Below are 24,436 nucleotides of genomic sequence, written 5' to 3'. Positions count from 1 at the left end.
CCATGATCCGCGGCTGGTTTCAAGCGATGTTTCAGTATCACCAAATACAAATTAAGTACGCCAAGGTCCCATACAAACGAGTCATCAATTTTTGGCTCACCGAACAAACAAATTACACAACCCAATTCGTCTGTTTCGTTTTGACACGTACGATATGGCGAAAAAAATGAAACTGGCAACGTTACTAAATCATAGTGTACTGTTTTCGTTCATTTCCGAATAATAAACAATCGGTATCCTTGGTATCCTTTTGCTCTTATTAATAAAATAAAATAAAGCTTACAACATCCTGTCGAGTAATTTTACAAAAAAATATGCTGCTGAATTGGTGTGTGTCAAACCACCAGTAGTTCCGCCGATTTCAAAAGAATATTTATCGAAATCCTACTTTGACAAGCACAAGGATTCCGACTATGGTTTTCAGCACGAGTTTGAACTTTTGCCGGATAAGTTTGCCGATCGTACGACGAAGAATTCCGATCTGAAGGAGAACATTCACAAGAATCGTTACCGGAATATTAAGTCTTACGATCAGACGCGCGTAAAGTTGTCGACGATGAACGGACTGTCCGGGTCGGATTATATCAATGCGAGTTTTGTCATTGGTTATAAGGAGCGTAAGAAGTTTATCTGCGCGCAGGGACCAATGGATAGCACTATTGTGGATTTCTGGTGAATGATTTGGGAGCAGCATTCGGAGATCATTGTGATGCTGACTAACCTGGAGGAGTACAATAAAACGAAGTGCGCCAAATATTGGCCGGAGAATATCAACGATTGTACCCAGTACGGAGACATTATGATAACGTTCAGATAACTATTACGCGGATTATATCATTAGGAATTTGAAGGTTGGTTGCGAATAACTATGGATTTTTAGTAAATGGATTAAATAAATTATTCTACATTGTAGGTCACGAAACGAAACGTCAATTCAGCCGGTGAAGAAGTCGAAGAGACACGATTCCTTTCCCAGTACCATTATCTCACCTGGAAGGATTTTATGGCTCCTCAGCACCCACAGGGAAACTTCAATTCATCAAGCGCATTAACTCCGAATACTCATTGCAGCATGGCCCAATTCTAGTTCACTGCACTGCCGGTGTCGGCTGGACGGGTACGTTTGTTGCGTTGGATACCTTAACGCAGCAGCTGAACGAGGAGGGTCAAGTGTTCATTTCCAACACAATTTATGATATGTGATATCAAAGAAATTTTCTCGTACAGTCATTGGTAAGTTTTAATCTGACAGTAAACAAAAATGGTCACTGAATTAAACTTTCTCCACTCGCGCAGAAACAATGCATATTTTTATATCGAGCCCTCACCGAATTAGCGTACTTTGGAGACACAGAAATTGATTAAAAGTCATTAGCCACAGCAGTAGACAGTCTGAAACAGCCATCAGCGGATAATCCGGATATATGTAAGTTGGAAGCACAATACCAGGTAGGTGGTGAAATATTTCTTTCACCAAGGTGAAATATTTGACCGGGGATATTTGATCTTTTCAGCGAATCAAAACCTTCCAAGAGGATACTCGAAGGACGACTGCCATCGGTGGAAGTAAGGACAATAAGCCGAAAAACTTCCGACACGTGTGCTCCTCACGACAAGAATCGGGTAATATTGGCGTCGATGCCTGGTCATGACAATTGCACCTACATCAACGCGTGGTTCATCGATGGGTACGACGACGAGAATAACTTTATCATAACGCTGGACCCGTGCAGAGTCCCTAATTTCCTCCGGTTTCAATCCCGGTAATATTCAATCATCATTTGCCAATCTCTTGGATGCTCGATTCCATGAGTTAAGTTGCATCATAAAGAATTAGCCTTAAGCTAAGTAAGTTTCATTAACGCTGCGCCTTGTATACGCGAAGGCAATGTTTAATAACAACAAAATTGTTTGCTTACGCCGCGACCCTACTGTAGCAGGGGCATGGTATCACCTTATGGAGCAGTCCATTGTTTTTAAATGAATCGGCCAGCGACCGACAGTTCTAGAGAGAGCTTTAGAAATGCTTTCTCAAAACTTCGTGCATTTCTCTCAGAAATGCGCGAAAGTGATCTAAACCCGCGTTGTTAAAAAGTCTTTTAAACCCGAGTTAAGTAGCCAGTCAGTCGTGGTATCGAGGCGCAAGTAGTCCGTCGTGGAAGTCGGCCGCGTCTGTACACATGTAACAACATGCTTCCTAATTTCTCGTTTTACTCTTAAATGTGTGATGTAATTTTTGAATGGCCTAATAAAAGGGTTTTATAGTCGTAAACTACTACTCCTGTCGTATAAAATCAGTGGCCACCGTCGGCCGCGTAGCTCTACATTCTGGTGACAGCGGACTTAAGGCCGCAAAAGTGAAAGGCTAGGAAACGCCAAAAAAACGATTGGAGTAGACAGTGAGTGAAAGTTGTGGACTTGGACATATCTTAGAAAGTTTGATTGTTGGTGGTAACCAGTTTTAATGCCTGAAATAAGTCTCGTCGCGAGGAAACCTTAACCATAAGTGTAGATCCGAGAAAAGCAGAAATTCGACGATTTCTGATCGTGTTAATATTGAATGTGATGAAAAAAAAAATGCGTAAATCGTCTGCGTAATATTGATGTTGAAAACTGAAGAAAACTCGCAAGCCAGTCACGAAAAATGCGATAGCTTAAATGTGGAAAAAGGCAAACACTCAGCAGATCTAATCGATTCAGTGCAAGTTTTTTGTTCGCAAAACTTTGACAGAGTGCGTAAACGGTCCCGCACAAATACATCGTTTTGCGCTTGATAAGAGTTTGGAAAGAGTTTCCAACAGATTTGGCATCACGTGAAGTTGTGCTGTGGAACTAGCGGCGCTCCATGTGCTGTAGAAATAGTGGTCTGCATCATCTCGGCAAGAACGGGCAGAGCAACAATGCAATTCAAGTAAGTGAACCACTTTTACTTTATTTCTTCAATTAGCTACACACCAAAAAAAAACCGAACCGTAATTGACGAAATGATGGAACATTGCCGTGTTCCGTTTAATTTTGCATGAAACATATGCTTTACATGCGCAATGACATAGGGTTACACTTCCTACCATTCAGAACAAACGCTGTATGGGGAGTGGAATTACATGATTTACGAAGTTAAGCGTCATATAAAATTGGAATCAAACGTGGGACTAAGTCATTTTTGATGCTCGGGTCAGGAGACGTAAATTTGCACTATTTTCTCTAGGTGTGTATCCAATATTCTCGCTTTTTACCAAATATCTAATAGAATTGAGTCATACCGCTCGGAATCTGGCTGGAAAAAAAAAATCGGGCTTTGAGCGAGACAAGCGGAACAATTTGAACTGTCAGTGGGGCTCATGAATTGTGCGCCCGCCGAGATGTTGACCTGTGTCAGTTCAATACAAATAGGATAGGGGTGCTATACGGGATTTAAAGTAATTATTCCAGAAAAATAATCATTAATTTTCAGATTGATGACAAATTAACACTAAATTGATGACAAATTAACACTAAATCGATGACAAATTTTTTATACTAACACTAAACAGACCGATAGAAATGGCGAGTCCAAGCTATCAGGTCAGTTTGTTTTATTAATACCAACCATCCTTAAGGATATAAGGATCACTGGTTAGAGATCCACTGAAAGCGCTACCAGGGTATCATGACCCAGAGCAGCACATTGTAGGTGACACGCGAAAGTGGCTGTCCAATTTAATTTATCCATTGCGTCGACGAAAAACCGTCGCAAGCAATGCAGTTGTTTTCTATACAAACGAAACCACGGTCAGACGTTGGATGCCGCGTATATGATGCACACAGCACCATAAGTACTGGTGTTTTCCTTTAACGAGTTAATTAATAAACAAAAACGTACGAGCTACGTCTTTGATCGAGACCTGGGAGTAGGTCAAGTTCATGCTATAACAGCAGCGTTCTGTTTCACGAAAGTAACGTTCTTGTTACGTATGCCTTTGATGTCGCCCGTACATTGGGGGTCACAGAGCAAACAATCAAGAAACAACAAAAAATAAACATTTCTTCCACCCACTATATATGAAATTGAGAAATCCAAGAGAAGAGATATACATGCAAAATGAATTTTAGAAATGCTACATCTATCAAGTAGATATGACAGATAGGGTAATCCAATTAAGAAATCGCGTGGTGAAGAAAACTGAAAAGTCTACGAAAATTAAACCAATCGGCGAGGCAAAAATAAGGTCTACGTCGTTATCAAACCAAAAAGGCGATAGAGTAATCAAGACTACTAGTCATTTAATCAAAAAACCAAAAGAACGAGAAACCGACTTTGTAAGTGACACGCAAAAGTAGCTGTCCAACGTTTCATTCAATATGAAAACCGTCTCGCACAAAAAAGCATATAATGCAACCCGACCTCCCTGGCATAAAGCCGGAGGATACTAAGTCGGTCATTCGAAAATACAGAAAGTTCGAAAATTAATAAGAATTAATCATCGCCCAATACCAGGGAAACATACATTGTTAGTATCGCTCAGAACAAGCCTCTGACGAATCAATTTAAAAATGGGAAAGCACACAGCACGATATGTGTTTGTGTTTGCTTTTATCAAATTAATAAATAAACAGAAGCGTACGAGCTTCGACTGAGTTTCACATTATCAATATAGATTTGAACCCAATCTGGGTACTGCTAGGTACAGTTCACATCCCAAAGTTGCATTGCAGCTGTTTTTTTTTAACACTTTCGAGCGATTCTTACCAATCTCCTACCAGGAGCTTCATAAAAAGCACGACGGCGAAGAGCCATTGGTGGCATGCTATAGGTTGCCATAAAAAGAAACAAAAAAATTAAAAACAAACCCATGAATTCTTCGTTCCGCTATGCAGCACAGCTGTTTGAATAAACAACGGCAGAACTAACTACGTAGCGCAAAACAGTTGGAAGAACGAATTAAATGTCAGGTTCGAGCAAATGCAAGCGTCGAAAATTGAAGGTCAGGTTTCAATAACTTGACCGCGAAAATAATAACTTAAAACCATGTAGGCCATTGGAATACGGTGTTTACCTGTGGGTAAAAACACTGTTATATGCTGACTATATTATGTCACCCGTTGCTTTGCGCAAAGTGACTAATTCATCACTTTACGAATCACGTGCAGCTATGATGTAGTTTATTTAGCCAGCCTTGACCATAGTCAAGCTTACTTTAGAACATCAGGGTGGCTTAATTATGATTAGCATAATATTTGTTATAAGGTTTTGTTCGAAATAATGAATAAATTAATAATATTGAAAAATTTATTAAAAATCGCATGGCAGCAGAGTGTGCTGTGGAACGAAAATATTTCAATAAATATAAAAATATAATAATAAAAGGATTTAATCCAGTTAATATGCCAATTATACTTAATAGCTGGCAACCATATTAAATATTTATTCTATTTTGAAAAGATGGATTACGAGTTTCCGAAGACGGAAGCAATTCAATGCATTCCAGAATTTGATGGATCTACCGATGAGCTAGATGCATTCATCTATCATATAGAACACTTTGAAAAACAAATACCCCAGGGAGTGTCACGAGATGAGTTGATCTACGTGGTACTCTTAAAACTAAGAAAGAATGCAGCAGCCCAAATATTGAAAATTAAAGCCGATACTTGGCCAGCATTAAAAGAAAATTTAATAAAGAAATTTAGTAAACGAGAACGGATAGAAGAGGTAATTTCAAAAATTGAGACCCTTCGACAAAGTCCGAACGAATCGTTTAAAGAATATAGAATACGGGCTGAGATAATAAAAGATCAAATTGATTTTTATAATGAAGGGACTGGCATCAAGGATATGCCAATGATTATTAGCCTTAGATTACATTTTATCGCGGGTCTGCGAAATGAAGAGTTAAAATTATTTGCGCGTGGACACAGAGGGATGCCACTAGTGCAATTACTGGACTACTTAGAGAAAGTAGATATTGAAAACCAGTGCCTGAAAGAGATAGAAAGCAGGCTGGAATTGTTAGAATTATCGCGTACACGTACTGTTACGCAACAATGTTGGACACCGAAAAGATATATCGGAAATCCAATTGATTATATAGATGAAGGTAGAGATTATGAGCTACCTGAAAGAAATTATCGGCCAGAAATAGGGGAAAGTAATTTCAATTTAGAGAATACCAAAATACTGTGAGAATAGCGCCGCAGAGACGGAAGAGTGGGCTGGTAAAAGAAGCGTGCTAAATATAATCACCACTTATTTCATTTATATTAAGGTTGAACAGAGAAAGGGCAAAATTCGAAAACGAAAAGAGCAGTTTTTTTTTGTTTTCGATTTTTGCCCATTCTCTGTCCAACCTTAAACACATGTTGAACCATCGAAAAAATCGTGCTTTCAAAAGCCAGCAACACATGTGCGTTGGATCAAACCTATTAATCCCTTGTCCGAAGATTTGAACAAAATCAAAAACACAATTAAATTTGATTCGCTACTTTTATTACTGACGCTTTAGCAAAACGATCCTTAGTTGGACATGTGTGTTTTGCTGAGTGTTCGTCCTATCTGTTTGGTACTAAGTGCTAAATTCATCTCCGTTTAACTGGTTGAAAGATTAATATAATGACTATATGCTTCCTGTTTTACTGAAATGAGTAAATGTGTGTATTCGCGGATCTCATCCAGAAATCACGGCATGTAAATCAAATGAAACGTAAAGGAGAAATAGTTTTGTTCATCTATTTATTATTTTTCGCGTCGTCAACATGGTTTTCCTTAGTAAGAACGTAGTCGTTAATCTATATATCAATTTGATTTCAAAATAAAATATGCGATTTTCGTAAGTGTTTTGCACATCTTATTTTGTGGTTGCATTTTGCCTGGTTTAAGAGTTATCATTCGGCTTTCTTTCCCAAAGGAACGGCCACTTTTAATTTTTCGGTGATTTCCAGAATTTTGCTTCTGACCAGTTCCAGCGTCCATCGACTGCTTATTTTCGTAGACCTTTGGCAAGGTGAATAGTGCAACGAATGCAATGATGACACACGTCATTCCGTTGAAAATGGCACCGACATAGGTTAAGCAGTAAAGGACAACGCCAAACTTGATAGAATCGATTACATCTTCCACCAGGAAAAGACGGCGTAACTCCGACAGCAGGGCGTTGGCATGCGCTACAGCAACCGTGGTCAGCTGCTGTACTTTCTCCTGCGATAGGGTCAAATCAAAGTCCAGGTATTCTTTGAACGGGTGTCCTTTGGAGGTCTTTTGTACGGCCTGAAGCACGTTCTTGTAGATTCGGAACGAAACGGTTCCGAACAGGACCAGCAGCAAAACGTACGAGAAAACGCTGATCAACGAAATTAGCGACATGGCGAGCAGAATTGTTAGGCCACTGCCGAACACGATTGCTGATTTCTTAACATCACGCCAGTAGATCAGGGATTCCACATTCGGGTTCAATTTTTCCGGCTTGAACCAAACTGCTTGAATAATTTCTCCGCCTGTATACACTGCTCAGCAGGTTTACTGCAAGAAGCTTCTACCGGTTTCGGGATTTCCTCCGATGGTTGTCTCACCGGGGTCGCCGCTTTTGGAGTAACTGTTTTTGGGGTGACAACCGGCGGCGGGGCCGCAACTGGTGCGGGATCGGGAGTAGCAACAGCCGCAGTCGCATCAGCAGCAACAGCAGAATCAGCCACACCAGCTGATAGCGAGTCTTCGAACTGTGGCTCCAGGAATTGGTCCTTTTTGTTGTGACTGGCGAAAGCACTGAATATATCTTCTTTTTCTACACTATCGGAAGCAGCAGAAGGAGCACCGGATGACTCTTCAAGTTTTTGATTTTGTGCGGTTGTGCTTGAACGAACCTCGGCATACGAGTTCATGTTCATTTAAAAGTCATAAATTTTCAAACATAACAACAAACTAAAAACTGTGTTGCAAGTTTGGCTATATTTCATCGAAGTATGCTGTCATTCTGACAGTGTACCTTTATCGGTGTACCTGGGTTATAAAATGTGTCCTTGAAAAATCGTTAGAGCATTCCGTATTAACATATTTGTATTTGGTATCACATAGTATCTCAAGATCGTGGCTGTCGATCCATTGTACGTATGTGCAAATCGTACTGAACATGTAATATTCATTTCCACCATTGTATTGAACATAACCAGCCATGGAATCGTAGTCTGGACAAATGAGACAAGCACAATTGTACCACTAGGTAGATTTAAACAGGTTTTTATTTTGGGAATGCGTCGAGTTGAGACGAAAACGTAATATGATTAATAACGAGGATAACACTTTCCGAATGTAAGAGAAATTTATGAAAAATGACGATTTCCATTCGACTCTAGCAGGTCCTGATAGATTTTGATGAGAATTTGATTTTTGTTGTATGACCAATAGGGTGTCCCAAAATGACATCATGTTAAAAAAGTCATCGGGCTCACCTCTTAAATGAAAGGTTAGGGTATTAGGACCACTTTCTTCTTCGGAGTGAATCTGATAAAACGCTTCCTATTAGTGGCGAATTTTGTGTTTTTGAAAAATGGGCCGATTTTGGATAAAATTTCAAATTTATGCCTATTGAAGTGGTCCCGAAATGTCTTAGATTTTTTTCAGAATTTTTTTATTTTTCTGGAGATCCAAATGGAGAAGTTTGGTTAGTTAGTTTGTACAAATCTTGAATTATAAGTGCGGCAGAGCCATTAAAACTTAGTAATTTTGAAATTTTTGGTGTTTTTTAGTATTTTTTCTTCAAAACTGGGTATCCACAAAATTTTAAAAGTATCGAAAACACTTTATATAGTTGAGCCGAATACAGAGGCGTAATTTGACTGCAGAAAGTGTATAGCTACAGCTAATGGGGTATGAGTGATTTAAGTTTTTATTAGATAGCCTTTGACATTTTTAGCAATTCATCAAAAATAATGCTGTTCCAAAAAATAAATCAGTTAAAATGTGCTTTGATCACACATTGTTTTTCGGAAAATACAAGGAAAATGATGAAAAATGACGTTTTTTGTACGTCTTTAGTATGCCAGGACGAGGTTTAATGAGCATCTGATGATTTTTTTGTAACTTAAATTAATATAATATAATGATAACTTTGCTAATGACGCCAAGTCTCTAATTATTTTTTGAAGAGTTCATTCTCCATAATTACTTCTAGGAGGCATCTTCAACAAAATAATTGTGTTACAAGATGTGCTGTATTCTGTTGTAAAACTTTTTCGAGGATGTTTGCCCCAAATTCAACTTTTCCGGAATTATGTGATCTGTGACAGTAAATATCAGTTTTTCAACACTCACCTCACTCTTCTGCATTTTTCTCCACTTTAAAGTTCCTAACATGGAAATAAGACCTTATACACAAAATACGCCAATCAATTCAGCCTTCAAATATACGCCATAACATGCCATTAACTCAACATATTTGTTTAACTTTAGTGATTTTCAAACCCGCTTGCTTGCTATTAGTATACAAAATAATTAAAAAAATCGTCATGTGCTCATAAAAACCGATTCTAATGTGCTAGAGACAAGCGAAAAACGCAATTTTTCATCATTTCCCTTCTATTTTCCGAAAAATAATATGCGGACTAAGCACACTTCAGTTGTTTTATTTTGTAGAACAGAGCTATTTTTGATGAATATCATAAAATGTCAAAAGGTTATTTAACAAAAACTTAAATAACTCACACCCCATTGGCCGTAGTTATACACTTTCTTCAGCAAAATAACGCCCCTGTATTCGGCTCAACTATATAAGTGTGTTTTCTTTACTTTTAAAATTTCGTAGATACCCAGTTTTGAAGAAAAACTACTGAAAAACAACAAAAATTTCACTTTTTACTAAGTTTTAATGGCTCTGCCGCTCTTATAATTCAAAATTTGTACAAACTAACTAACCAAACTTCTTCATTAGGACATTCAGAAACTAAAAAAATGCTGAAAAAAATCTAAGATAGTTCAGGAGCACTTCAAGAGGCACGCATTTGAAATTTTACCCAAAATCGGCCCATTTTTCAAAAAATCAAAATTCGCCACCAGTAGAGAGTATTTTAGCAAATTCACTCCGAAGAAGAAAGTGCTCCTAATACCCTAACCTTTCATTTAAGTAGTGAGCCCGATGACTTTTTTAACATGATCTCATTTTGGGACACCCTAATGACCAATTATATGTATAGGTCAAATGTTCAAAAACAGTAATTTAAGGTCAAGATAACATCAATTTGAAACCGCCAATTTCGGAGGTTTAGTATCTTCGATGAGTTTTACAAACGTTAAACAGCGCATCATTTGATGAAATAATTTTGACGGTATATCGTCCAAGAAGTATTTATGGTGAATTTTCTTAGGTTAATATTCATGACTACAATAAAGTCTCAACAAATTCACTAAAGGCACGAACTCTGTTACTATTTTCTGCAAAATTAATTCTGCATAATTTTAAAACTTCATAAATTACGGTTTCGGAACTATGCCGTTTGGACAGTAAGATCGATTTTCACCAAACCCCCACCAATTGTAAAATTGGTATTGTAAAAAAAATTAAGGGCGATACTTCAATGCTGATAGGTGGGACCGAAAAAGTGAACAATCGCCAAAGAGGCGATACTATAATTTTGTCAATTTCAATAGCAAACACAAATTTTAATTTAATAATTTCAAACACTTCATGAAGTTTTGGGTTTCGATCACTGAATCATGCAATCTAGGATGTAAAAAACACAATAGTTCTTAAATAGGAAATAAAACCAAGTCTGGAAATATTCACTGTTGATTTTCTTTGAATGGTGTCACTGCTAGTATCGCTTTTTGTTTCATATGAGCAAAAAAAACCCTTAATTGAAAAAAATTCGCAAAAACTCAACGTGTGGGTTAGATATTTTTTACATTGAATGTGCATGCAAAATTTGAAAGAAATCCATCCAGTAGTTTTTGAATGGCAGATAACACCGCAAATCGTGTTTTTTATGGAGACGTTCTACAAAACGCAAAGTGGTTGTCAACGACTACTCGACAAAATGAATACTTTAACCGACCATATCCGTGGAGAGAGTAAACGTGCGATATTCCGATTATGGTATCGACTTTGTTGGCTATTGAGTTCTACAAGATGACGACACGAATGAACTCATGATGAATGAAATTCATGTTTGACAATTCTCGGTGGTTTGTTTACTTTGTCAGTTGCGTGAGTTCGAGTGCAACGGGTGCTCATCTGTTGCATTTGCACTCACGTGACTCCCATGTAAACAAACCACCGAGAATTGTCAAACGAAGTTCATCCGGCTCATTTTGTTGGGTTATGTCGGTTGGTGTAAAACCTAATTTCCGGCAATTTTAAGTTAGTCAGAAACGAAAGCCTTCTGCTGGTAGCGGTTGGGCTTTCTATCCAAATTTACCGCATGGTTGTTGATAGAACTTCACTCATCATCATGTTTAACCGCCGAAGCAGCGAATTATATTGCACACTACATTTTCAATGTCAACGTGGTCTTGTCCTGCACACAATCATCTATTTTTCTATTAATTTATAGCTTTAACATCGCTTAATTTTTCATTTAAATCAATTAATTTTTTCCTGCTCCTTTTTATTAATTTTATCAATTCTATTCGTTTACATCCACTATGTATATTGCGTGGAGAGCTGATCGGGACAGAAAGGCCTTTTCGCTTTGGAGAAACTTTCCGATGAGAGAGACTGTGAAGCAGGTAGAAGAATTCAAGTGGGAAAGCGGGACTGATAAAATTCTAGATCGATACTGCCTTAGGGGTGTTCAAGATCAAGTATCTTCTCTCGCTCTACCATAGCCGGCCGCCTTGAAATCTCTCTGATTTCAAAACATTTTACCTACTCTATCTATCGTACACTATATTCAATACAACTTATTCTTATTTCTACTGCATATAAATATATCTAATGGAGATCGACCAGATGTTTCTTTGCTGCTGCTTAGAGCGACAATCTCTCTCTTTTAATTTTTTCGAACCCGAACCCGTCCCGAACCCGAGACCATAAAAATTTAAAAACCCGAACCCGACCCGAGCCCGAAATTATAAAATTTGAAAAACCCGAACCCAACCCGAGCCCGAACATTTTAAAACTTAAAAACCCGAACCCGACCCGTAACCGAGAATGAAAATTTTGTAAAACTCGAACCCGACCCGAACGGGAATTTTAAAATTTGAAAACCCGAACCCGAACCCGAACCCGAAAATTTAAAATTTGAGAAGCCCGATTCGAATCCAACTTGCTAATATGGAGAATCACCAAAGATCTCGAAGATTTTTAAATCCAGCTGGACCCCAGGCTCATCTAAGAATAGTAGAATCACTCGTATCTGAAGTAGCGCCATACGCATTGAGTTATATCTGCATATGGCAAAACAAATCCCTGCCAAGTAGAATCCGCATTTATATTTACTATTATTGAACGCCGAATTTGTAATGTTCTGAGAAACATATAAATCGTCGATATCTTAACCGGAAATTAAGTTAAATCGGCGGCTAACTCATGGGGAAACAGAAAGCTTAATGGTCACATTTTCCAACAGCCTAGCCCGTCGCACTTAACCAAAATTTCTAATTTTTTATCAGAAACCATTCCTGCCAGGCAGTTTCGTATAATTTATTACATGTATTGAATTAAGCTATGGCAATTGGCAATTCGCATTCGACAGTTTACATGACGTCACCCACGTTACTGGTTGGAACGATCAAACCTGTATCGAAGGGTATCAATCAAGATTTTCTGACGTGTTCTTGATGTCCTATCATTAGCGTTAGGACGAGGTATGATTAGGTATCTAAGTTATTTTATGCTTCAGATTATACGATAAGCGCGCCAATAGAGATGCTTCGACTTCTCCAATGGAGCTCTCGGAACTACTCCAAACTTTTAAAAATGGCTTCAACAGAACACACAAAATTTTTGCGATCAATTCCTTAAGTTCGTGGAAATTCATGTATTTTCATGAAGGAATCCGGATCATGCAACATCTCAGCCCGGGAACAATCTGACTGAAAGTATTTGTTTCATATATGTACCACTGATTTGATATTGGTGCTATTATACCATTACCATATGAGTGTCATGAACAACGAAACCTGGAGGAAGTGAAGCTAGGTTTAGGTCTGATGGAACAAAGACAGCCTCTAAAAAATTGGCCTAAACGATCGGCTTTTAACAAAATAATGTGCCCTGTTTAAATTTGAGCAGCCATAATGACACCAAAGTACCACCAAATTTGGGTTTATTTTAATTGCAAGCAATCTTTATTAAACTTCCGTTAAAGCAGGTAAAATTTATTTGTTTCATTTGAGCAACTTAACAGTGCTCGCTTAAAGTTTGTTTGGGGTACAAATGTACCCCACAAAACCGTTTGGGTTAGTGTTTTATCATGTGTACATAATTCAAAAAAATTATTATAACTTTTTTGAAAAGAAAAATATCGATACATAGTAAGCGAGAAACTTGTGTAAAATTGTATAAGTTCCAACTCTGCCGAATAATAGTATCTGTTATTTGATATAACAAAGCACTATAGCAAAGTAACTATAAAATGTGTTTAGATCGGTACGTAATTTTATTGTTTTTGCGGATGAAAGAGTCAAAACACATTCGTGAATATGATTTGTATATAGTATGCAGGACGCATCATTCGATTCGTTATCTTCTGCAGCCCAGGCTTTGAAACGTACTTACTTTCTATACACGTTCAATGCACCGGCTCTACCTGTTCCTTCGACGCCTTCCTATTTCATCTCCGTTACTGCATATTGCTGTATTTTTAACGTTTGTATTGGAGTTTGGTTTTCAAAAAAGCATCGGAACAAATATACTTTTTGACCGGTTTTTGAAAAAATATGTTAAAAAGGAAATTTAATAAGCTTTACAACGTCGTATAAATGGTCAAAATCGATTTGAAACTACCGGAGTTATAGCAATATGAAGAAAAAAGGGCATTTTGACGTATTTTAAAGACTTGTTCTATACAAAATGAAATATTACATAATTAAATAGTCAAAACACGAATATTTTTAAACAGGTTACTTTACGAATGATTTTAGAATAAAACTATCCAATGTAATTATAAATTTAATAAAAATTAGACATATTAGAGCGATTTTAGTTCTGGGGTACGAATGTACCCCACAAATCCGTTTACGTAGAGAAAAAGTCGCCGCGGCCTAAGTATCGGTTTTAAAGTACCTGTCAAAATTTATATTCCATTATAGAAAATTGAACCGATATTTTCCGATAAATTCCTGTTGACTTGGTTTATTACTATGATGAATAATAAATCGCAAAGATTTTAGGTGTGAATCACGTATTGTTGAATGCTTTTTCATGTTCGTTTAAAAAATTAAATAATTCAGGCAAGGGAATTTTATGCAAGAATTAAAAAATACAATATTTGAGCACCAGAAAATACAACGAATTCTAGCGATTCAGAGGTACTAACATTTGGTACGGTTCTATGTCATCCATTCGTATCACGAAGTATAATTCACTACTACAAAAAAGACTGCGTTTTGTGTATAGACGCAAACAGTGTTATGAAATGGTTGGGTTGTTTTGTTCAAAACCCGAACCCTACCCGACCCCGATAATTTGTAATTTGAAAAACCCGAACCTGACGCGAGCCCGAAAGTTCAAAATTTCAAAAACCCGGACCCGGAACCCGACCCGAGCCAGAGAAGCTTAAATTTACAGAACCCGAACCCGACCTGAAACCCGTCGGGTTCGGGTCGGGTCCGGTTTTCGGGTCCAAAAACCCGAACCCGACCATCTCTACTGCTGCTGGGACGATGACCTTGACCCAATATCCAAAACTGGGACACGGTTGCTGTATTAGTTTGTGCTACTGCTGCAGGTTTTTTCTGCACGGTCGACCTTGGCCCACATTCGGTTGTGTACATAGGGCACTGCTGTTAGTGTTGACTTAGACGTGATTTGGTGCTGCTGTTTTTGTGGATGCTGCTGATTGATATTTGCTGAAACTCGTGATATGTTTCCTTAGTCGCTGATATTCTGCCGGTATGTTGGTATTCGCTATTTGTAATGCTGGACTGTGCATTCTGTGCTGGACTGAGTAGATCATTTGCTACTTTTATTAGGGTGGCTGGATCATTTTGCTACTGCTGCGCTGAATGGATAATTTGTGAATGGAGATCGCGGCCGGACAAATTTTCGACGAATGACTTGCATACGATTGGAACTGCTTCTTTCGGATTGGATATTTGCTGCATGCTGAGTTGCCCTCGATGATGATGATTGTTGTCGTGATTCTGGAACAAATGAGAGGGTGCCTTTTCAAACCGTTTTAAGGTAAGGGAATACGACCTGCCTGAATCGGAGGCCCCATGGCCTCCGATGATGCCGGTTGGCATCCTGATGGACACCGGCTGGTGTGTGTGTGTTGAAAAGCGATGTTCTTACGTTGACATTTCGTTGTAGGTTTTTCTTCGATGACTGCGATGGACTGCTACGACGTTGAGACCGCCGAGAAAAGCTGGCCAAGCTCGTCGACAACCGCTGCGTAGCGTCTGGGAGTTGGATAGCGCTTGTCCTCCTCCGTTGCTGTCATGGGTACCTCGAATATGTTCAATGTGAAGAATTTATCTAGTGTCGATTCGTAAATGGACGAACACACTACAGGCATGCATTGTACCACTGCTTAACGGAACGTAACCAAACGAAAGTTGACTAAACTGCATATGCATTATACATACAACATCAACGACAAACCATCACCGGACAACACAGATTACCTCAATATGGTAGAGATTTGTTGTAGGAATCTCTCGTTGGACTGCTCAAAGAGAGCCATCAAGAATATGAATGTCTGAGGAAAAAATAATCGATAACTTTTTGAAAGAAAAATATACACATAACTTAACTGGTGTGCGGAGGCCTCCCAGCCTTCGCCGTTGGAGGGATACTAGATCTTCTCTGATGGTAGGTTGGAATTGTCTCGAATTGGCAATATACAAGTCTTGTAGATCCCCCTGGTATAATTGCCATTTGTTGTACGGACATCGACTACTCGAATGTTGCCATCTGGTCCGTGGTGTACCTCACAAAAGTAAACGCAGACTCACTTTAAACAAAAAAGTATAGGGGAGACCGGGGATAGTTTGCGGTGTTTTTAGTTTTCATTTTATACCGCTTTGATGTACATAGATCTTGCAAAATAGAACATGCGGCTGTAGCCAACATCCCTGAATTTTAACAAAGTGTTTGTTGCATTTTTTTGTTTTTATAGACAAAAATGTGTGACGCGGAAATCCCGCCAATTTACCCCGGCCCCGGGGTAAGTTGGCGGTATGTATGATTATGCCAGAAAATGGAGATTCAATTATAACAAAGGTTCGTGCTGAATATCTTTTCAATAAAATTGTATTTTAACCTACAATTGCCAATATAATTTAGTCTCAATACCCCGGCATTTTATTTTGACGCGTATTCCATATTCAAAAGCATATTTTTGAAATTCTTCGAGCGATTGGCCGAAGTAAATATCCCCTGCATTGACGAGTTACACAAAGTTTCACTTTGGAGTGAATTCCTAAAATAAGAAAAATATTTGATGCCTATATTTGCACTGTAAATAGTAGCGCCAACTTGCCCCGCGTGCGCCAGCGCCAGCTTACTTCAACCGCATATTTTACAAAAAGCTATTCAAGAATAACTTTAATTCATGGATAGATTTAATATCTATATGGATACTGAAGGCTCTTTTAACGCACTATCGAAAAATAAAATCAATTGAGAAAGTGTTTAAAATTTAAAACAAGATGGGTAGGTAATGTCAGAGACATAACCAAAGTGAAGTAGAATACACATAGGCTGTTAATTCGAATGCTGCAATTTTTGCTACCTTCTGCATTACCCCTCTAGCGCCCAATTTTTTTTTTTTGGTTTGAAAAAACTTTTGGAGGTGGGCTTCCTGATGAGGAAAACGGAAATAATGTTGAAAATTCTTGAAAGTAATGGATTGTTCATTGAAGCCTTAAAATAAGTAGGCCGCCTAGAGACGGTGTTGGGCACCTGGGCGAATAAAAAACTTTTTTTTCTTCTAGTTACTTCAACATAAGCGAATACAGACGGTTGCTTATATTTTGGACTCCATCAGAACGCAAAATACCTAAACTGTAAGGAGTAATTCTCTAGTGCTTTGGTTGTTTAATTATTGACTTCTAATTTGGAGTAGGGGAGTGGTCTGCTAGCGATGGTTTCACTTATCATGTTTTATGTTATTAATTTAAGAAGATCGTGTAAAAGTGTATGTGTTGCACAAAAGAACGGACTGTTGGCTGCATTACAGAATTTTACATATGTGACGCGGAAATCTCGCCAATTTACGACTATACGCACAATGATGCCACCTGACCACTTTTGATGATAAAGTATAGATCGCGTTAGATGTTTTTTGAATAAAACTGCAAATCAATCGATACTTGTTATTATTTTTCAGCCTCAATGCTTCCGAATTTTAATTTCGGCGCACACTTTGTATTCAAAAGCCAAATTTTTTAAATTCTTCAGGTGAAATCCTGAAGTAAACAAACAAAAAAAATAAATTTTGCTTGTGATTACGTATATTACATATACGGCCAAGGAAAGCTCTTTTCGCGAATCTAATTAAAAAATCTAGTCATTCGTGGAATAGCTTTGAACTCGCCCTAGATAACAAAAATGCTGTAATTTAAAAACTTTGCCTAGGGTAATGAGCCTATTTTTGCTCTAACCATGTAAAACCGTTGGTTAGAGCGGCGTTAGCCATCTTTGTTCAACGTATTGGTTCAAATGGCGATTTTGATATCATAATGGTTCATAAGAAGAAAGCAAAGATATTGGTGCCAATTCATACGTATTGCATCAATTGTATTCCGAGTATTTAATGAAATGGTGAGGCACCCTTCCTAATACGACTCAAGTAGGCTCTTAACTCTAATACGCTCGAAAACTCAATATCACTTACAACGTGTACGAAACAGAGTTTAATGCAACATAAACACATGGGAGAATGGATTAAACAGTACTTGAAGTGCAGAACTAGGGACAGCGCCATATATCTAATACAAAAGGACAAAGAAAAATTCTACCACCTAGCCCCAGACTCCTCTAAATATTATTAAATGATAAGAATATCCATATTCTAACAGCAACATTCTCCCAAAGTTTTTAAAACATACTTTTAAACTAAAATTACACATAATGCTAGTTTCGGTACGATAAGTAATCACTAACTACAGAAATTTTTTTTCGCTCAGGTGCCCAACACCGCCTCCAGGCGGGCAAAGTATTTTAACAAAAAACCTAAACTTCCGAATTATTCCACTAAACCAATTCACATCTACAGTGAAATGCTAGTTAACAGGCTACTCAAAAATATTTTTTTTAGTTATTGAAATTTCGAAAAATAGGTAAAATTTGTTTAATGAAGATTACCACTAAATACAAAATAGTTTTTTTCCACGTTTTCCTCGAGTTATCAATTTTGAGCTTCAATTGCCTTTGACAGAATGCTACGAATATTCAAATAATATGTGTGTATGAAAGGTGTGAGTGTTGGAAAGAAATGCTATTGCGGATGACAACATACAATCATGTTTTAGTAGTTTTATTTAGATTTTTGTGTAGACCGCCTAGAGGCGGTGTTGGGAACTAGAGGGTTAAATCAGCTATTGCGATTTTTCTTATTATGTAGGGGAAAGAGGGTAACAGTGGAACTATGAAAACGTTACCCTCTTTCCCCTATTGTGCCCCGTTGCTGTGGTGCATTTTACCTCTGCACAGGTGTTTTGGCCTGCCCATTTTTCAAATTTTCATTTTATAATGATTTATTTCAATTTATAAAGATTTTGAAAAATTGAATATTTTTCATATTTTGCAAAGCGATTGTGATTTCAGAGTAACATGTTGGCTAAATGATATCAATTTCCTCTCTTGAATCCGTTCATGCACTACGCGAAAAGAAACATGACGAGGAGATCGCCCAGTTAAAGTCCAATATCGAACTGTTGAGTACATCAGTGAGCAGCTTGATTGATAAGGCAACTTCGAACCATTCATCCGTGAACATAGCAAGCGCGTCTGTCAATGAAACAATACACCCGTTTACATTGACGCGATTGAGTTCACTTACCCACACTGAAAATCGAAGTTACCTATTTTTTGGGTAAAAATTGCTCACTGCAAAGCTAGTATTCCGGCGTCCTAAAATTAGGTAGAAAAACAAAAATGGCTGCTACCCAAATTATGGGTATTGAACTCATAACATTTTTTGAGATAATAGTGGGTAGAGCTCAACACATACCATTAACCCAAATTTTAAGTTAATCGCATTGCCTGTTTTAACCCAAAATTTGGCGAGACTCCATTCGTAAAATTAATGCGACAGATACTTGTTTTCCTCCCGCTGTTTTAGTTTTCCATTTGCAGAAAATGGAAATTTTAACTCAAAATTCACTTCAGTAATATTGTTTTCTGCACGTATTAATGGTTTTTTATTGTTTTTGGTTGATTTGCTGCGATCGGAGCTCAGAACGCGTTTTCATCGGAAGGAAAAAAAGATACGAAAACAAAATGATCTTTTTGAGCAGTTTGATGAAGACAGAATCACAGGTATGTTATTCTCATTTGTAATTTATTTATCAGCAGAACGAAAACTTGCCAGTTACATAAACTTTGTATCAAGTCAAGGAAAAATGGACATTTTAATTATTACTTTTCAGAAAACTTGTTCATTTGTTTTATGTAAAGTAAGGACACATTGTTTAAAACGCTATGTCCACTACACCGTGGCGTGCCCGGGACTGTACACGGCAAGGATCCATATGCGTGTCGATTTTAGATTAATGAGTGCATTTCTACGAGATAATTCTCACCAGAATCAATATCATTGCACACAGACGGGTCCTGATCCTGTTCAGTCCCGAAAGCGATACGTTTCTAGCAAATCTAATCAATGCACTTCTAATCGAAAGGGCAAAACCAGTAAACGGCGCCGGTCGTGCCAATCAAGCGAAAGCTTAATTTGTTCCTGTAAAATCATTGCACTGTCGCTTTCATCATAACATAATCCAAAGCTATATTTAAGGGATTGTTAGGAAAATTATGGCTGTTAACAAGTTCTCTAATTGCTCCGTGCATTGAGAATAAGTACGCTAATTTTACACAGTAAAGATATTTTTCGTTTTGGTCGTGTATTGGATTTCTTGCTGTCATTCCCTCGGTTATTCCCGTTATTCCGCATTTGCCTGCTGTATTTTTCTATTGGGCGCCCTTCGCGATTTTCATTTCTCTTTTCCAATATCTTCGATGCACCGGTAAACAAATCGTAAACAAAACTGCCCAATTTTACTTAGAATAAACAATTTTTTTTATTTCAGCACAGGAGTAAACAGTAAAATGCCAGTCAGTTGTCTAGTAGATTCCACGAAGTGATTGGCAGTGGAAACCGTATGGGTAACGGAAGCAGTATTATTTTCTGTGCTGGTCTAACCGACAAGCGAGCAAAAGAGATAGTTTGCATAAACTGCAGTGGAGCAGCTTAGATCTGCCTGTTACTGAGAACTTCTACGAGTTATCGGAGCAGGTGCAGAGTACGTTCGAATAGCTCCCGAAATATGTAACTGACGGGGCATGAGATTACCGTTAAAGGTGTCGAGAGATCGCCTTAGTATAAACGAGCACTTAATCGTTGATGATTTGGGTCTCGAGTATGAGAATGAATGCGACGCAGGGATGGTTCTATCGTAGTTTTTAGTTACCTCTCGAGATTTGCCCGGGCTGGTCACAACCGATGGCCAAAGGATGAAAACCAACATTACTTGTGTCTGTAGAGGGGTACCGAAAGAACCATAAATTCGTGATCGGTTCCCCCACGAACGTGGGATCATTAGCTTACATCGATTCGCCTACCTGGATCTTAACGAAGCTAATGGCAAGCGGGTTATGAGATGTGCATCCCAAATTCGTCAGATTACGGGTTGGATCCGGCATGATGGTCTGCCACTTGGCCCAAGCAAGCTCGTAATGTGAGAGGAATTTTGCATAGAATGCGTTCGTATTAATATTGGATCGCTTAATCTTTCGGCCAATCGTAATTGTCAGATCATGGATATTCGTAAAACAAAACGATGCTGTCCGTCGAAAGGATACACCGCAAAGATAATATTACTCGCATTATCAGTCGTAACGGCTTTTCTGGCTAAGTTTTGAAATGGACACCAGGGTATGCGTACCGACCGTTTACTTGGTAAGTTATAAGGCTTCCGTGACTCCAGGGCAACCAGTGGTTGAACACGTAGGTTTTCCTATTTGCGATTATTTATAAGTTGTCAGTATATTGCCATGTAGTGAGTTTAACTACGAGGCTGACCCTATTTCAGCGTTAAAAGGGCATCTTTTTTCTTCACAAAGTAGACTATGGTGTTAGTCCGAATTTAGAGCCGCGTTGAAATCTGACTTTCTCTATAGAAGTTGATTCCCACACAAATTATACACGCCTGTAATTCCGTCTCTACCGGCTTGGGCTTTGATAACGATGCTCACAACTCAGTTTGTCAGGGGTGTTATTAATCAAGCCGATTTGACCAACTTGTAAGGTTAGATGCTGCTTAATCCATTTGGTTGGCCTTAAGAAAGAAAGTATTAAGATATGTACATATTTATTTCTCCATTTGTGTAAGAGTTGCAGGGTTTGTGATTCAACATGCTTCCATCGAATAGATAAATTTTTCTCGAATGTTGCTTTGGTGGAAATCAGAAACGCCTTGGCTAAGCTCATATATTTCCAAATTTATGACTAACATGACAATCCATGGAATCTTAGTGCCATTTCATCAATGAGAAAGACACAAATGCACCTAGGGTTCGCAGTACCGACCCTTTTTGGCGAGAACCGGTACTACGGTACTGAAGCCCTCAGTACCGGTAAAGTACCGGTACTCGAATAATTTTTTTAAAAAAACGGAAAAAATTCAAACTGAAATTGAATGCTCAAACTGATGATTTTATTTTCAGATGATTGATTTGTGCTGATCAAAAACATGTTTATTATTTTTAATTGCTTCGGAATGGCAAGACTCATTTCACAGAAGAAATTTTTCGTATAGGGCACCTTCTTTTATTTCGAAATCTAGGCCACTTTGAAATCAGTAACTGCTTTTGTGTATAAAATATTGCTTTAGTTTCAGTTTAGACATTGTAAAATCAATTGAGTCGCAATAGTGATTATAAATAGACATCATTCGATTTATGGGGCTATATTTTGCATAGTTTGTGCGAAAAGGAGTTATTGAAAATATACTTCGATTTCGTAGCTGTCGTGAAGGTGCATAAAAGTTCAATTTGGATAAAATTTCAGCTGAATCGATACGATGCGAAACGATATTATTAATGAATGAGAGCATTGCAAATTCGCGACGCTCCTTTAATGTTTGAATATTGATAAGCAAGCAGCGTGCTTCATAAGATGGCAGAGGGAATGCTGTCCATCCTAATTTACGAAGGGCAAATAATAAAAACTGTTTTTGTACCGATTCTATTCATTCTTCATGTCTGCTTGAAAAAGGGCACCAAATAATACTGCAATATTCCAATATCGACCTAACATATGCAATATATAATATTTTTATTGTATAAGGATCTTCAAAATGATAGCTAAAGCGTTTTATAAAACTGAGCATGTTGTTAGCTTTGTGTATAATTGTGTTATAATGATCAATAAAATTTAACTTTGAATCTAATATAACACCTAAATCCCTAATTCTTTCACACTTTACTACAGTCTGATTTCCTAAGGTAATCTCAACATTCGGTGTTTGTCGTTTTCGACTAAAGGTTATTGAATTACACTTTTTCACGTTCAGTTGTAAGAGGCTTTTTTGACACCACATGTGGAATATTTGTATTTCGTTTTGAAATGTATTAATATCCTCGGCATTTCTTATCTCCAAATAAAGTTTCATATCGTCCGCATAAATTAGTATTTTCAGTTTTTTGAGAATGAAGGAGATATCGTTCACGTATAAAATAAACAATAGAGGGCCTAAATGAGAGCCTTGTGGAGCTCCTGAGGTGACTTTAATTGGATTAGATTGCTTTCCTTTAAATTAAATTATTTGCTGACGTTCGGAGAGATATGATTCCAACCATGTAAGTAGCCCAGGCTCAATGCCGATCTTTGTCAATTTATAAAGTAACATTGGGATGTCAATGCGATCAAATGCTTTACTAAAGTCTGTATAAAGTGCCTCCACGTAGTTTCCATTATCCATTGCAATCAGTGTATAATTAATAAATTCTAGTAAGTTTGTTGAGGTCGAACGACCTTTGAAGAAGCCATGCTGGAGGTTGGAAATTCTGTTTTTTATTTGAAGAAATATTTTTTCGTTAATGATTGATTCGAAAAGTTTCGGAATACAGGAGATTATGGCTATCCCACGATAATTACGTACGTCAGATTTTTTGCCAGATTTATATATAGGCACTAAAAAAGATTTTTTCCATATTTTAGGGAACTGTCCAGATTGCAAAGACATATTAAACAGCCAGAACAATGGGGCAGTTAACTCGGTTGCTAGGTTTTTCATAAATAATGGTGGGATTCCATCAGGGCCAGAACCTTTTGATACATCTAAATGTTTTAGAGAATTGAAAATGTCTTCCACTATGACATGATTGACACTAATATCCAAAGGAAAATCGGGAAGAAAAACGAAGTAATCGCGATCACGGTCTTGTTCAGAAAAAGTCGTATATATTTCTTGGAAGAATGTTGCAAATAGGTTGCAGATTTCTTCCGAGCTATCACGTACGTTGTCATCCAAGTGCATTGTTGATGGGAAATTGTCTGATTTTAATTTAGTTTTGACGTAGTTGAAAAAATTCTTTGGACAAGATTTGATCTGCTGTTCCGTTTTTGAGTTATAATCCGCAAGTGCAGAATCTATGGCCATATTTAGTTTATCGCAAATGTCGAAATATTTTTCCAAGTTCTCATTATTTTGGTTTTTCTTATATAGCTTATGGGCTTTTTGCTTCCTATTTTTCAAACTCTTAATTTGTCTATTATACCAAACGGGATGCTTCGAGTTGCCGTGTCGTCTTTTTTTCTTAATAGGCACCTCTTCATAAATTATCTTGAAAATAATTTTGTAAAATACGTCCACTGCGGTTACAATATTTCCTTCATTTCTAAGGCTATTTTGCCAGTCGACACTACTTAGCTTCCGCCTGATATTGTCATAATTGGCTTTATGGTATTCAAAGACTTCCTCAAAGTCACAATCGCTGGATTTTTGAATTTCATGGATGAATAAGGAAAATTCAATAGCAGTATGAAATGCTTCATTTTTCCACAAAGGAGTTAGAGATTCAGATACACAGAAGTCTTCCTGAATGTTTGTAAATAAAAGATCGAGGTAGCAATTCTGTCGATT

General features: G+C 37.7%; 1 protein-coding gene, 1 long non-coding RNA gene and 1 pseudogene across 2 annotated transcripts in view; 1 reads left to right on the top strand and 2 right to left on the bottom strand.

The window, feature by feature from the left end:
* The window catches only part of LOC131683273 (uncharacterized), a 625,702-nt gene that overhangs the window by 502,329 nt on the left and 98,937 nt on the right, over positions 1-24,436 (bottom strand). The gene's annotated exons all lie outside the window — the stretch shown is intronic.
* On the top strand, positions 187-1,722 carry LOC131683274 (uncharacterized). The gene is made up of 4 exons (XR_009304461.1): positions 187-851; positions 914-1,233; positions 1,297-1,449; positions 1,515-1,722. It is a non-coding gene; the product is annotated as an uncharacterized LOC131683274 (long non-coding RNA).
* LOC131683271 (reticulon-1-A-like) lies at positions 6,465-7,866 on the bottom strand (annotated as a pseudogene).

This window comes from Topomyia yanbarensis, chromosome 2 (genome assembly GCF_030247195.1).
Source record: "Topomyia yanbarensis strain Yona2022 chromosome 2, ASM3024719v1, whole genome shotgun sequence".
NCBI classification, from domain to species: domain Eukaryota; kingdom Metazoa; phylum Arthropoda; class Insecta; order Diptera; family Culicidae; genus Topomyia; species Topomyia yanbarensis.
Note: the sequence above shows the minus strand (reverse complement) of the source record. Positions and strands in the feature narration are given on the sequence as shown.